The sequence below is a fragment of the Corvus moneduloides genome, chromosome 6 (assembly GCF_009650955.1).
Source record: "Corvus moneduloides isolate bCorMon1 chromosome 6, bCorMon1.pri, whole genome shotgun sequence".
NCBI classification, from domain to species: Eukaryota; Metazoa; Chordata; class Aves; order Passeriformes; family Corvidae; genus Corvus; species Corvus moneduloides.
Genome location: NC_045481.1, coordinates 45,502,861 through 45,516,253, shown reverse-complemented (window position 1 = coordinate 45,516,253; position 13,393 = coordinate 45,502,861). Strand labels below are relative to the sequence as shown.

Here is a 13,393-nt window from a genome sequence, read left to right as displayed (position 1 = left end):
CAGCCCCTGGCCCTTCCTGAGAGAGGGATGATTTGCAGAAATACTTCAACAGATGGTCTGAATTTGGCTTTGGGAAGGGGGGAAGAAATGCCAGGTCGCTGCTGAGCTGTGTGTGGGCGCGTGCCTGCGTGCGCCATGCGGTGTGTTCCCTGCCAGCATGCTCTGGGGAGGCTGAGCAGGCTGCTCCCACAGCCCCCCTGCGCTCAGGAGGCATCTGCACACCGCTGACTCAGGCTCTGTGGCTCTGCTAGGTCCGTGTGTGGAGCAAGCTCCCCTTTTCCCTGTGGTAAGGTTCAACTGTGCCCGCTCGTCAGGCTGGTCTGGTGCAGGGGAGCCATGGGCAGTTTGCAGACACACAGGGTCAGCTTGTGGGAGAGAGGCTGCAGAGCTGCTGTGCAGCTTGTGGGATACTGCTTGGCACACGGGTGAGATTGTAGGAAGGCCGTAGGGTCATCTGACACTGGGTTGTCCCTCTGCTGGTGCAGTCACTGGGACCTGTGTCAGTGCAAATTGAGGTGGTGTGGAACTGGAAACAAATGGATCAGTTGTGGTAAAGGGCAAGCGCTTTTTTGACACACCTAGGCATACAGGTGAGGTGGCAAACTTGCTGGCAGCCTGGAAAGGTGTGGGATGGGAAAGGGTTTACATGTCATGGTTGGGGACCCTGATGAACTCTAGCAGAGCTGGCTGCTGTGGCCAGCCTCCCCTCTTCCTGACGAGGTTACTGCTCTTACAGGGGAAGGAGAATGTGTTTCCCCCAGAGTGCTGCCTCACCTCTGGAGTGGGCTCTGCTCTGGGGCAGGCAGGTTCCCATGTCAGTAGTCACAGCTGACTAGCTGACTCCAGTGGGATTATGGATTGGAGTGCAGAAGTCCTTGTCCAAGGACCTCTGGAGCACAACAGTGTGTCTAGTTTCTGCATTGCCAAACTGTTGCTAGCCTTCCCAGGCAATGTGCCTGTTACACTGCTCACTGGCATGGCAATTCCTTGTGTCTACTGCTGCCTGCTGTTGCTGCCACGCATTCTTTGTGAGACAGTGTTGGTAATTAGAGCAGAGTTGTGAGGTTCCCTTCAGGAGTGATTTTTGTTTGGAAACTTTCTGAAAACAGGTCTAATTCTTAAGCAGTGCAAGATGAATTGCTTCCCTGAGGACGTGTCAGGTAAATTCTTGTGGATACATCTGTCAGCAGCATTGCACTGCGCATGTGGAGTAGCCAGGTGAGACATCTGATGCTCAGGGAATGACTTTCCAAGTTTGATACACTTCACTTTTTCCTCTTTTTCCTTTCTTGTGTTACTCATCTCCCAGCACTCTGTTCAGGTGAGCAGAACTGGATGTGTTTTCATTTGCCTATAGCCTCCAAAATAGATTGTCTTCCTGCCGGGGATGCCTTGCCTGCCTTGCAGCCTCCAGATTCACAGCACTCTGGGTGAGCAGGGAGCTGCTGAATGGATTATGCCACAGACACCTGAGCCATCAGTCAGTGGTTGCAGTCCCCTTGACGATTCCTTTGCTTGTCACAGATTGTGTATGAGTTTCCGTGGACGAGCTGCTAACTGCTTCAGGGGCAGTATGACCCATGCAGGGCTCCTGATGCACGTTTAGCAAGGAACCATTTTGCTCTGATCTGAACAGTTTTGGTGTAAGCAAAACAGCTGAGGTGGGAGGCAAGAAGTGCTGTTGGCAATGCAGGAGGGGAGCAGTTGTGTTCACATACCCCCTCCAGCAAAGGGACTGGCAGCAGCACTGTCCTGTGGCTGAGAGGCAAGGAATATTGATTAACATGACATTTAAGTGGCATTTTTGTAGTGCACTGGGAGCATTAGTGAAATGCTGCCTTTGGCGCTGAGAAGTAATGAGATAAGCTTTCTTCTTCAGAGAGGTCTCTGCCTGCTGTTGCTAAGTGTTTGGAATGCTGGGAAATGTTCTTTTGTTATCCTGTCAATTCTCCATGTCTGGTTTCTTGTACAAAAGGCACCTGAAATACAGCCTTGGCTCTAGCGGGCAGCTGAGCTTGCAGCCTGTACACCAGTGTTGGCATGCTTACATGGTGGCTCCTGCTTGATGCTTCTCTGTCACCTTGCCCTAGGTGGAGCCTAGCTCCTGACTCCAAAGAGTGACACAGGAGGGATCTGTCCTTTCACGCCCTGGGGTCCTGTTTCATTAACCTGCGATATTTTAGCGTTGGTTCCCATGTCAGTGGCTGATGCTCTCAATGCACTGTGGCTTTGCTACAGGGACAGGATGCAGGGTTTGTGGGATGCTTTGCAGTTCCAGCCAGGCTCAACAGTCCCTCTTTGGGACTCTTGAGTGACAGCTGTCAGTTGACATACAGACCCACAGGGCTCTGGGTTACTAAGCCTTTGAAATAATTTTGTTCAGGGCCCAGAAGCCCTTATCTCCCAGGCTTCCCTGGTGGGATTCTTGTTCTATTTTATTGTTGTGTATTGGTTTACTTTATCAGTGCACTCAGCAGGCTGCTGCAGGCCGCTGCCAAGAGGAACAGCCTTGCTTCCACTCATGCCTCTCTCTGCTTGTGTCAACACAAGTGTTTGTGTGTTCACAGCTACACATGACCTGGGAATAGGCCTGATCCAAAATGAGTTCTTCAAGTTGCTAGGGAAAGGAAGAGCAGGAGCCTGAAATTGTGCTGGACAAGTGGTTGAGTAACCACGGTCTCTGCTGGAAAGCAAATCATGTGGCGCTTTCCGGGGGCTAAAAATCCCTGGTACTGTTCCCTTCATGAAAATCTTTGCACCTTCTCCGCCAACACGCTGTCAAGACTGCATGGAGCCTGTACCAGTGCCTCTTTGTGCAGGACAAGTTGTGTTGCGCTCTCCTTCCGCAGCACTGGGTCTCACCTGGTGCCTGGTTGTAGATTCTCTCTTTGATGCAGAGAGACAGCATCATGCCTTTGTAACACTTAAAATTCACATAGCATAGCAGCCAGAGAAAGGTGATGGCTTTTCATATCTGGTAGGGATGGCCCTATGTACTGCCAGATGTATAGGATACTGCATGCAGTATAGGAAGAAGTGGGAAGAGAGGGGGAAAAAAAAAAAAACGCAGCGCCTTTGCTTTGCTCCAGCACAGTCCGCGAGTGCTCACAGGAAAAGCATATCCTTCAGAAGGTGCTTGGTGAGCATGTGTCCTTGGAGGTGCCAAGAAATATGAACAACTTCCTCTCCTCTTCCTCTCCTTCCTTTGCCTGCCGGGAAGTGGTGACAGTGCCCAGCAGACACCTCAGTGTGAACACAGCTGATGCTGAGCCTTCCTCTCAGAGGTGACAGAGGTTAGGGATCTGCTTACCCTTGGGCTGGAGAGATGGGAGGCTCCTCTCTGAGCATATCTGAACCTTGCTGGGATTGTGTGTCTCTTTCCTGCTGTCCGTTTGCTTCTCCCTGCTGCAGCCTGTTCTGTTTCTGAAGGCTCTGCTCCCATTTCGACACAGGAGGTGCAACTGTCCCTACTGCCTGCTTCCATTGCCAGGTAGGTTTAGGGAGTGTGTTGGGATTGCCTAACTTTGTTAAGGTCACACTGCAGGCTCTGCATGCTGGCTGAGCTGTCCTGGCTGGCTTCGGGGATGTGGAGGAGATGGGACTGTATGAGCATGACATGGCTCAATGATGGGTGACTTGCAGCCCTGGATGCTGCTCCGGGGCTTGAGGCTGCTGGTGCCTTGTGGTACCGTGGGAAGGGGGCTGCCAGCAGGGTCCCAGGCTCACAGTCCCAAAGCAGCAGGGTGTCATCCCAAGGCTTGTGGTGTACTCTGGGCCACAGAGATAGGAAGAGACAAGCTGGCTTGCCCTTCGGAGAGAGGATCCTGTCTGTGTCTATCATTGCACCAAGGGCTGAGTGAATGAGCAGGGATTTTGCACATTAACCAGGCAGCAGCTGGGCTGAGGGAGCGGTAGGGTGCCAGCCGTAGTGCTCATGTGCTTCTCCAAAAGCTCTGTCAAGGCAAGTACTTTCCGCTCTCTCACAGCTATTATGAAAGAGCCTGGGTTTGCTGCACCCTTCTCTCGCTTTGCCCTCAGGGCATGCTGGGCTTGTTTGAATTAATGTAATTAGCACATGCCTTATTAGCTCACTAAGGCACAAAGAACTCATGTATATTTGTAGCCAGGTTAAGCAGCCCCTATTAATTTAATAACTGTGTCCTCCTCAGTGCATGGCAACAGTTAATCACTGGTGGTGACTCAGGACCAGCCAGCATGGTGGAAATTTGGGTGAGGTGTATATGCGTGCGGTTCTCTTTTATTGTGTTGTATTTTTATTAATGAGCAGAGCTGTGAAGGGAATTAGCAGCAGGCACAGTAGATGGAAGGGAACTTTCAGTGCAGGTTTACTAAACAACCGGCCCTGGATATTTCCTATGCTCTACACTGTTGGTAGAAAAAAATCCGTAGAATGAATCAGCGAAATATGACACAGACTGGGAGCCAGAAATTTACAGAAATAAACTTTAGCAACCCACGCTTGAACTCTGCTCCAATCAGGTTATGTACTAGGTACTGATAGTAATTTTGCCTCATGGTCTATTCTGTTTCCCCTTGGTGATTCTGAGGCAGGGGAAGTGGCTAGTGTATTCTGGTGCTGCTTGTATTTAAGACTGCAAAAGAGCAAGGTTCTTGTAAAAGGACAAAAATAGTTGCAAGTAATTTTCATTTGCTGCAGCACTGTGGTCCTTGGTTCCTTTTACTCTTCTGGGTCTTGCCATGCACATCCCTTCGCTAGGTGCCATGGAATGCTGCCAGGATGTTTGTTACCAGGTGTTTGTCAGGGTTGGTTTGTTTTTTGTTGGTTTTTTTGCTTCTTTTTTTCACAGAAGCTGCAGGTGTTGGCTTGGACTCCACCACACTGGAATGATGCAGTCTGTGAATCCAGGATGGTGGCATGTGTCTCTGTATCCAGTAGTCCTGCATGTGGGATAGTAAAGTCCTGCACTGATTCTAAAACTAGTGAGTTAAGAATTTTGGGGGCTTTTTTCAGCCAAGACCACTATACATGCACAGGAGACTTCCTACATTTCTTGTCTTCTTCCCCCTTCTTCAATAATCACAGGTTGTGCTCTTTGTGGTGAGCATAAGCTGGGAGTAGGAGCAGGAAGAATGGTACTGGAAAGCTGTTGATGTGCTTGCACTGTTTTGGTCAGGTTTTCTACAAGTAAGAGTTGGGATGAGATGCAGATGTCCTGCCTGCTCCTACTCCCTCTTTTTATTTTACCCGTTTGCTGTTTCCGCCAAGTGAGCTTGGGCTTGCAAGGCCTGGACTGTTCTTGGCCATCATGAGCCTGTGCAGGAGCATCACTGAGAAGATGAAGTTGTTACAGTCAAAGAAACAATGAAACCCCATGAAGCTGGACCAAAGTGTGTTTGTACTTGTAATAATGTGCCCTCTTGCTGCATCTGGCAGGGGAGCAAGTCCCCAGGCTCCAGCAGAGATGGTGCGTTCTTCTTGCTTGCATTTCTGCTCAGAACCCCGACCTCCTGGGAGGCACAGAAGGAAAACAAGTCTGAGATCTCCATGGAGTGACAGGGGATGCACACAAGTCTTGCTGCAGCATGTTGAAGCAGATGAATTTGTTTCTACTTTCTTAGAGCCCGTTCTCAGGAGAGCTGAATGTGTAAATGAAGGCTCTGTGAGTGGTTAGTGGGGTGAGGAGATGCAATGGGTGAGGATCTGCAGGGGTGCCCATGTGCAGTTCCTAACAGGTGCATTGCAGGGGAGAGAAAAAACCAAGGAAAGTCTGAGGGAAGATAAATACCTGCTGGGGTACCTCAGATGCTGGCCAGAGATGGTGATTTCCCTCCCCCCTCTTTTTTTCTTTGTTTCAGGAGCAGGAAGGGACACTGCTTGGCTCACGCTGGCTCAGAGCTGTGGAATGCTTGGTACACACCAAGACAGGAGGCATTTTCCAGGACAGCTTTTTTTAGTCAGTGTTGTGGCTTTGTCTGGGATAGAGTTAATCTTCTCCCTGGAAGCTGGTAGAGTGCCGTGTTTTGAATTTATTATGAGAACAATGTTGATAACATGCTGATATTTTAGTTGCTGCTAAGTACTGCTCACTCTAAGTCAAGGACTTTTCAGTTTCCCACGCTCTGCCAGTGAGGACGCGCACAAGAAGCTGGGAGGGAGCGTGGCAGCAGGAAAGCTGTGACGTAGGCACCATCGTGGAAACACGGTGGGATGACTCTTCAGAAGGGACAGTCAAGGAAGGAGCGGCAGGGACTCTGTCTATTAGGGAGTGTTTCCACTTCAAGAGCTCAACGGTAGTGATGATAAGGTTGAGTGCCTGTGGGTGAGAATCACGGGGAAGGCTAACAAGACAGACATCCTGGTGGGAGTCTGTTCAGACCACCCAACCAGGATGAAGAGACAGATGAATTATTCTGTGAGCGACTGCTTCATGATTGCTAGCCCTTTTTCTTGTGGAAGACTTGCTGGATGTCTGCTGGAAGCTTGACACAGCAGAGAGAAGGCAGTCTAGGAGATTCCTGGGCTGTGTGGAAGATAACTTCTGACACAGCTGGTCAGAGAGCCTACCGGTGTGCTGCCCCCCAGACCTGCTGTTTACAAACAGAGAAGGGCTGGTGGGAGATGTGGTGGTTGGAGGCAGTCTGGGGCACAGTGACCATGAAATTACAGAGTTTTCAATTCTTGATGAAGTAAGGAAGGAGGTCAATGAAGGGGTTCAGAAAGTCTGAACATACTTTAACAAGGAAATCTTAAAGATCCAGGATGTCCCTATGTGCCAAAAGATGAGCCAGTGGGAAAGAAGACTGGCCTAGTAGAACAGGGAGCTTTTGCAGGAATCCAGGGGGAAAAAAAGAATTTATGACTTTTGGAAGAAGGGGTAGGTGACTAAGGAAAAGTACAAGGATGTTGTTAGGTCATGTAGAGAGAAAATTAGAAAAGCAAAAGCTCAGCTAGAGCTCAATCTGATCAGTGCTATGAAAGGTAATAAAAAGTGTTTCTGTAAATACATTAACAACAGAAAGAAGGCCAAAGAGAATCCCCATCTTTTTTTGGATGCAGAGGGAACAGCAACAAAGGCTGAGGAAAAGACTGAGGTGCTTAATGCCTTCTTTGTCTCAGTCTTTAGCAGTAAAACTGAATATCCTCAGGGCAGCTGGCCCCCTGAGCTGGTGAGAGAGCAGAAAAGATCCCCTGCAGTCCAAGAGAGCAGAAAAGATCCCAGCAATCTAGGAGGAAGTAGTCAGTGGCAAGGGTGCTGATGGAGCTGGCAGAGCAGCTCACCAAGCCAGTCTCCATGCTAGTCCCAGGGCGGGGATGCCGGGAGTCCACAGTGGGCAGAGCAGTGACCTGAGCTGTCCATCGTTCCCCTCTGCGGCCTCCGGTTTGGTCCCAGTGAACCGGCACCACCCCAGGACTACACACTTTAAGGCATCCAACAGGAACAGCTCTGTGGTTGGTAGAGTGTTGCTCTGGTGAGGTACTGCTGCAATTTGGCCTGAAAAGATGCTTATTCCTCCCAGCAGGGTCACTGGCATCCCTTCCTTTCAGTGAAGAAAGTTGAGAGCCAAGAGCCCTGGTTTCATTGCTGGTGGGGAATGAATGGTCCCTTTCAGGCCCCAGGACCTCAACTCAGTGCTCTACCTCATTCCTACTGAGGGAGTTAGAATCTGACCCTTAACTTTCCCTTGGGCTTCTTGGCTGGTTGTTCTTAATTACTGCATTGTACATGGTGATTATTTTAAACTGGGAGGGGGGAACTCTTTTCTACCCTATTGGCCTCTTGGCAGAGCACCCAAGAGAGGGATTTGCACCATTTAGTTTCTCCGTGGTATGTCCTTCCAGATCAAAGAGTTGGTCTGTCTGTCAGCTGACTCTGCCTTTTTGTTGACCACCACAGATTATTGAAGAGAAATGCTGTATAAAAGTTCTTCTTCTCCTTGCTCTGTCTCCCATCTGCCAGACTCCCAAAAGCTCAGCAAAGCTGTCTTCTCTCTCCAGCTAATGCTGCATGTCTCTGAAGCTGTAATTTCTTAAAAACTGATGTAGAGAACAGATCCAGAGGAAGGTTGATTTAAAAATATTTAGAATCACATCAGTTCAGCATGTGACTACATGATTTCTCAGGTGGCACTTGGAAAGGGGTATTACTGGCAACAAGCACCCACTTAGTTTGTCCAGTAATGTCCAAGGTGCACTTGCTTGTACACCATGATCATGTGCATGTCTGTCAGTTAGCTTGTGCTTCTGCTGTTGGCTCTGAAGCTGCAAAATGACCTAGCCCATTATTATCATAATTTAAATAACCATTTTATGTAGAAGTTGCTACATATATATATATATATGTGTGTATAGTTCATTGTGTTTGCATATGGATTACCTGTTCTGTAGCTACTTCTTACAGATCCTTTTGAATTGGTGGAGACACTTTCAGGTTTCTACAGACTGAAGATTGCAATCCACCACTATTTTCAAGCAGATGCTGGGCCTGAATTTTTGCTATGGCCATACCCAGGCCTCATATGACCACATCACTGAAGATTTTATGATGAGATGCATGGAAAGGGTTTTTGGCCCTCTGGCACCTACTCCAAGACAGTTTGCTTTGAGCATGAGTAGTTGTCCTAAATTTAGAGGCTTGTTACTTGTGTTGTAAGTGTTCAGAGGAGTGACAGGGCAGCAGGGCAGCATGCCTGATGTGGCATTTGTGCAGAGCAGAGGAGCCAGGTCTTTTGAGACTTGACCCAATTGCCATTTTGAGAACTTTGAGAGGAGGCAGGTTGAGATGGGAAGAGTGCCAACAGCTCCCATGGGTTTCCTTTGCTCCCCTCAGTCTTGCCAGGGGTGCTGTGAGCACTGTTAGACCTGTTGTCTCTCTGCTCTGAGGGAAGATACTGCCTTAAGAGAGTGTTTTAATGTGTTGTCCTCCAGTGGAACAGAACTCTATGTGTTCTCAGTAAGATGACTCCAAGCTCATTTGTCCTGCTGAAACCTTCCCTCCGGTTCCTTCAGCTTGGCATCTCCAACGTCTTTGATATCAAGACTTCCCCTGTGAGCCCTGGGTGAGTCACTTCTCCTAAGCGCTGTCCTTACTCATCCCATCTTGCAGCTCAGTTGCAAAACCTCCAGGACAGGGACTTTCCTTGACTGAAGGTCAGAGCAGCCCCTAAAATGACAGATTCCAGGTAGGCACTGGGGCCTTTTGGCATGCTGCAGTACTGATACCCATGCCCACCTTCAAGGTGAGCACTAGCTTTCCATCTCTTGATCCAGGGCAGTTTCCCAAGACATGCCAAGTCAAAGGGTATATCTGGTGTTTATTCCAGACCAGCATAGGCCTGTTCCCCAAGTCTTTCTGTCTTGGCAGATGGTTTGGCATCTCAGTGTCAGAGGTCATGCTGATGCAAGAAGAGGCCGCCATGGGACTCCTTTTGTTAAGCAATAGGGCAAATGACTTCTGCTCTAATCTAAGTAAATTGCTGGTTTTTTGGCCTGGAGAAGTTCTCCAGGTCAGGAAGGCACTTCTCCTGCTGCTCACAGTGCCTTTTGGAGGCCTTGTTCCAACCCTTAGCTCTCACAGAGGTAACAGCAGGTGCTTGTTGTCTTCTTGTCTTTACTTACCGCAGAAGATTTTTCAGCAAAGCAGGAAAAGTTGCATGATGCTGTACTGGGAGTGAGGGGGGCCAGCCTATGCTTCCAGTGGGATGGAGAGCCCAAAGGGGAGGGTGTGGGAAAACTGAGTGTGTTCCTCCTACTCCTTCTCCTACTGCCTGGAGGCAGGAAGTTCCCCACCTGCTTCCCTGCTGCTTTGTCCCCTTGCTTTCCAGTGATACCTGCTGCTCCACTCACTTTGATCCTTGCTTTGGAGTCGGCAGCTATGCTGCCTTTACCTGGTGTGGCTGAGACCAAGCAGTCAGAGGGGTAGTTTCCAGGAGCAGTGAAGGGTCTGCCTGGTGTCTTTGGGAACTCCTTTGCTTTGCAAGGAGGTGACCCTGGTGACTGAGGGCAGCAGGCAAATCTCGACTGTTGCTGTGTGGATCTCCTGTAGTCTCAAGTAAATTCAGGTGGAGAGGGTAGTTGCAACAGTGTGCATGCAGTATCAGAATATAGGATATTGCTGCAGTCCCAGGGGCTTGCGGGATTCTCCCCTGTGGCGCTTCCAACATGGCCCTGTTGTAACTCCTGTTGCAACATTGTGGATGACTGCACTGGTTTTGATGTGGAGAGTCTGCTAAGATGTTGGACTGTTTTTGTTCAAGGCTTGTTTTTTTCTTAAGCTGGAATGTTGTCGTAGGCACAGGGTGTTCCTCAGGCTGCCAACTGTGCTTTGAAATCCTTCTGAAGGTGAAGGGCAAGTCAGTGATGGAGCTGGAATGCGAGCTCAGGAGTCTTTTATTGCTGATCGGGGGTTTTGTTCCTCTTTTTCCCCTCTGTAGGCATCCTGGTAAATTTATACTGCCGCCACCTGCAGTTGCAAAGCCAAACATCTCTACAACATGCCCTCAGGCAGGGAACTTGCCTGTTCTTCGAGGCATTCTCTCATCATAAGGTCTCTCTGCGTGAAGTTAAGGCTCCCCAGTGTGCAGGGAGAGTGGAGGCTGCATATGGGGGCAAAGTTTGCCTGCAGTTTTGCAAGGGTGCCAGCCTGACTGTTCTCACGGTGATAGGAGGGGGCGGAGGGGGGACACCCATCCCGACCAGCCTGAGGGAAGCTGCATGCGACAGAGGTCAGTCGTGGAGGATGGGAAGGGATTGCGGGAGCTGAGGGTCCTTGCAGGGGCTGTTAGGGAGGAGTGCCCTGTGTGCTGAGGCTCAGTATCCCTGTGCCTTGCCAGCTGAGTGGGCGCTGTGCCACTGAGCCTGTCCCGAGAGTGTGGGTAGCCAATGGTGCAGGCGGCTGGCATGGCACCTCCCCGCTGGGACTTTGGCCTTTTATCACCTGAGGCAAGGGGGAAGACTGCCTTGGGCTTGGCGCTGTCGAAGCCCGGTGTGGTACGGCTACAGCTGGCTGGTGACCACGAGGCAGGTGAGTTTGCGTGTGCAGCCCCGGGGCTTCTGGTGGCAGAATGGTGTGAAGGGGTTGTGCTGTCCCCTGTGCAGCTGGAGAGGTGACAGTCTCTGACGGTGGGGAGCATTCACCAGCATGTTTGAGAGTTGCTTTGTTTTCTCAAGGACTAATGCCTTGCCAGGTCCTGCAAGGAAATTCATGGCAGTCCCTGCTTTCAAGGGCCTAAAGGCAAGCAAGGTTAAACTGCCACTGATTTTCTCCAACCCCTCTGTGCCAAAATGTCCTGAGCAGGTGAGAGCCAAGTTGACAGCTTCTCCCCAGGTGGCATTAGCTGGTGCCAACTCCCTTGTACACTTGTGCCTGTCATGCATCTAGAAAGCAGCTTCTCTCAGGAAATAACTGCAGTTTCATTTTGCACTCCTTAAACCTTATTGTGATGACAGCTTTGCTCCAGTCATTAACAAACTTTGGCATTATCCACACCTTCAGGTGCATTTGTGCTGTGAAGGAAAGTGTTGTGCTGATCCCGGAGGGTTTCTCCTCTCCCAGCAGGTACTCACTGCTGATTGCTTCCCCCTGCCATCCCTGACTGTGAATGGTTGCATGGCTGTGTCCTCTTGACACAGTGGATGCTGGCACAGCTTTGCTTCCTCTCCTCACCCTCTGAACCCTGCTTCTTGACATCAGCTTCTCTGACTGGGGCTTTGAGTCTGTCTGCTCTCAAGACAAATGGAAATATGTGGGAGTCCTGACTTCCCCTTCTGCTGTTTATTCTTAAGTCAAGGTTGTAGTTTGGAAGTTGGCTTTCAGTGATAATAGCTCCAGCATGTGCTGGCCCCCAGTTCCATCTCATTCCTGCCTGATTGCTCAGCACAAATATTTGTGCTGGCATGAAACCAGGGATGGGAACGTGTTTGGGCGTAGGGAAAAGACGGATTTGCTTTCTTTGGCCACAGCACCAGCTGACATTTGCTAAAGGTTTTCTGTCAAACTGGCAGCCTGTGTGTGCTCAGATAAATCAGCATGTGCAGCAATGTGAGCCCGAGAGGATGTGCTCAGCTGCACTGGAGCTGCTGGGGAGGGGATCTGGAAATGGGAGTGCTGGCAGAGGGCAGAAGTGAAGAGCTGGCCTGGGGGAGCTGGTGGACTGGGAGCCCACAGCTGGCTTGGAGGATGCCAGCTGTGGCTCTGGCAGCCTGGCAAGGGAAGAGCAGGAGAAAGAGGGATGCTGTACTCAACTCAGACTGGGGGGTAGAGCAGTGGCATCTGAGGGTAGAGGTGGCCACCGACATCTGTAGGGCAGTGTGGTGGCACTAAATGCAATGAGCAAGGTCAGAGAGGTGTGGGTGGGTTTAACCTGTTTCTTCTCCTGTGATGTCTTGGCCTGTGGAGATGTGGATGCCTGTTTCTCCAATCCAAGCCTGCTGGTGTGACACATTAATGAGGCATGATGAGCTCTGTGTGCTCCCCTCCATGCCCCGCGCTGGGCTGTGATTCTCTAGTAAGCACTTTTCCTTCAGGTGATAAGGCAAGAACTGAAGGTTGAGAGTTCAGCCCCGTGCCCCAGGCTGATGAGGAGAGCAGATACAAAGGTTGGCCTTCCTGGAGAAAGCCTCACTGTCTTGAGTTGTGTGGGAGATGTGTGGCAAGACAAGGGGGGGAAAAATAGCACCGCTTTGCCAGTGGCTTAGGCTGTGAGGACCAGATATATCCAGAGCTGTCCAGGATTGCGTTGTGGTACTTTGGTGTGTCACTGTCTGGAGCTGACTTTTGGGAGGTGAGAAAAAGGAAAGGCAGGATTGAGGAGGCTCCTGGGCTATTCATGTGTGTCAGCAGGAGCTTCGGGCCATTCGCACTGCTTCGGTGTGCGTGTGGCTCTGAAACTAATTTGCCTGATCATTTTGATAAATGTGAAAGGGATGTCCTGGTGTGCAAGTAATGGGGCATTAATCCATGCCTAGCTGTGTTAACAGCACTCTAGGAAGGAAATACTCTCATGCTGTTCTCACTCTCTTAATTATGGGATGTTCAATTTAGAATCCTCTTCCATGAGGGCTGCTCAGCTTCTTTGGCTTTCAGATGGCTTTCTGGTTACTCTTGTTTCACCTACCCACCTACTACCAGTTTGATCCCAGCTCCTCAGCTCCTTTTACCATGCAGGTTCCCAGTTCCAGCAGTGCCATTGTCCTGAAGTTGAACCATACAAAGACTTTCTGAGGCATCAGCACCTTTTTGGTGCTACTGGCTTGTCTGCTGGCCCAGTGCAGGTGCTGATGGGAGATTTCCTAGGAAGATGCAAACCCTGCTTCCTTCTCCCACAGGAAGCCTTGGAGCTACACCCTGCTTGGCTGCAGATGCTTGCCTGCTTTTATGTGCAGTTTTTGGCTCCTGAGAGCGTTGTGTTCCTG

The 13,393-nt window shown here is 50.1% G+C and overlaps 1 protein-coding gene across 4 annotated transcripts in view; it reads left to right on the top strand.

Annotated features, from left to right (window-relative positions):
• SLC25A22 (solute carrier family 25 member 22) overlaps positions 1–13,393 on the top strand; it is a 51,584-nt gene that overhangs the window by 7,046 nt on the left and 31,145 nt on the right. The window contains exon 1 of one of the 4 annotated variants that reach the window (XM_032112653.1): positions 3,339–3,490. The exons of 1 other annotated variant lie outside the window; for it this stretch is intronic. The gene's annotated coding sequence lies outside the window, so the exon portion shown is untranslated. Of the gene's footprint in view, positions 1–3,338; positions 3,491–4,856; positions 4,963–10,916; positions 11,004–13,393 lie in introns of those variants that run through there. 2 more of the 4 variants (XM_032112652.1, XM_032112654.1) reach the window with 2 other exon arrangements.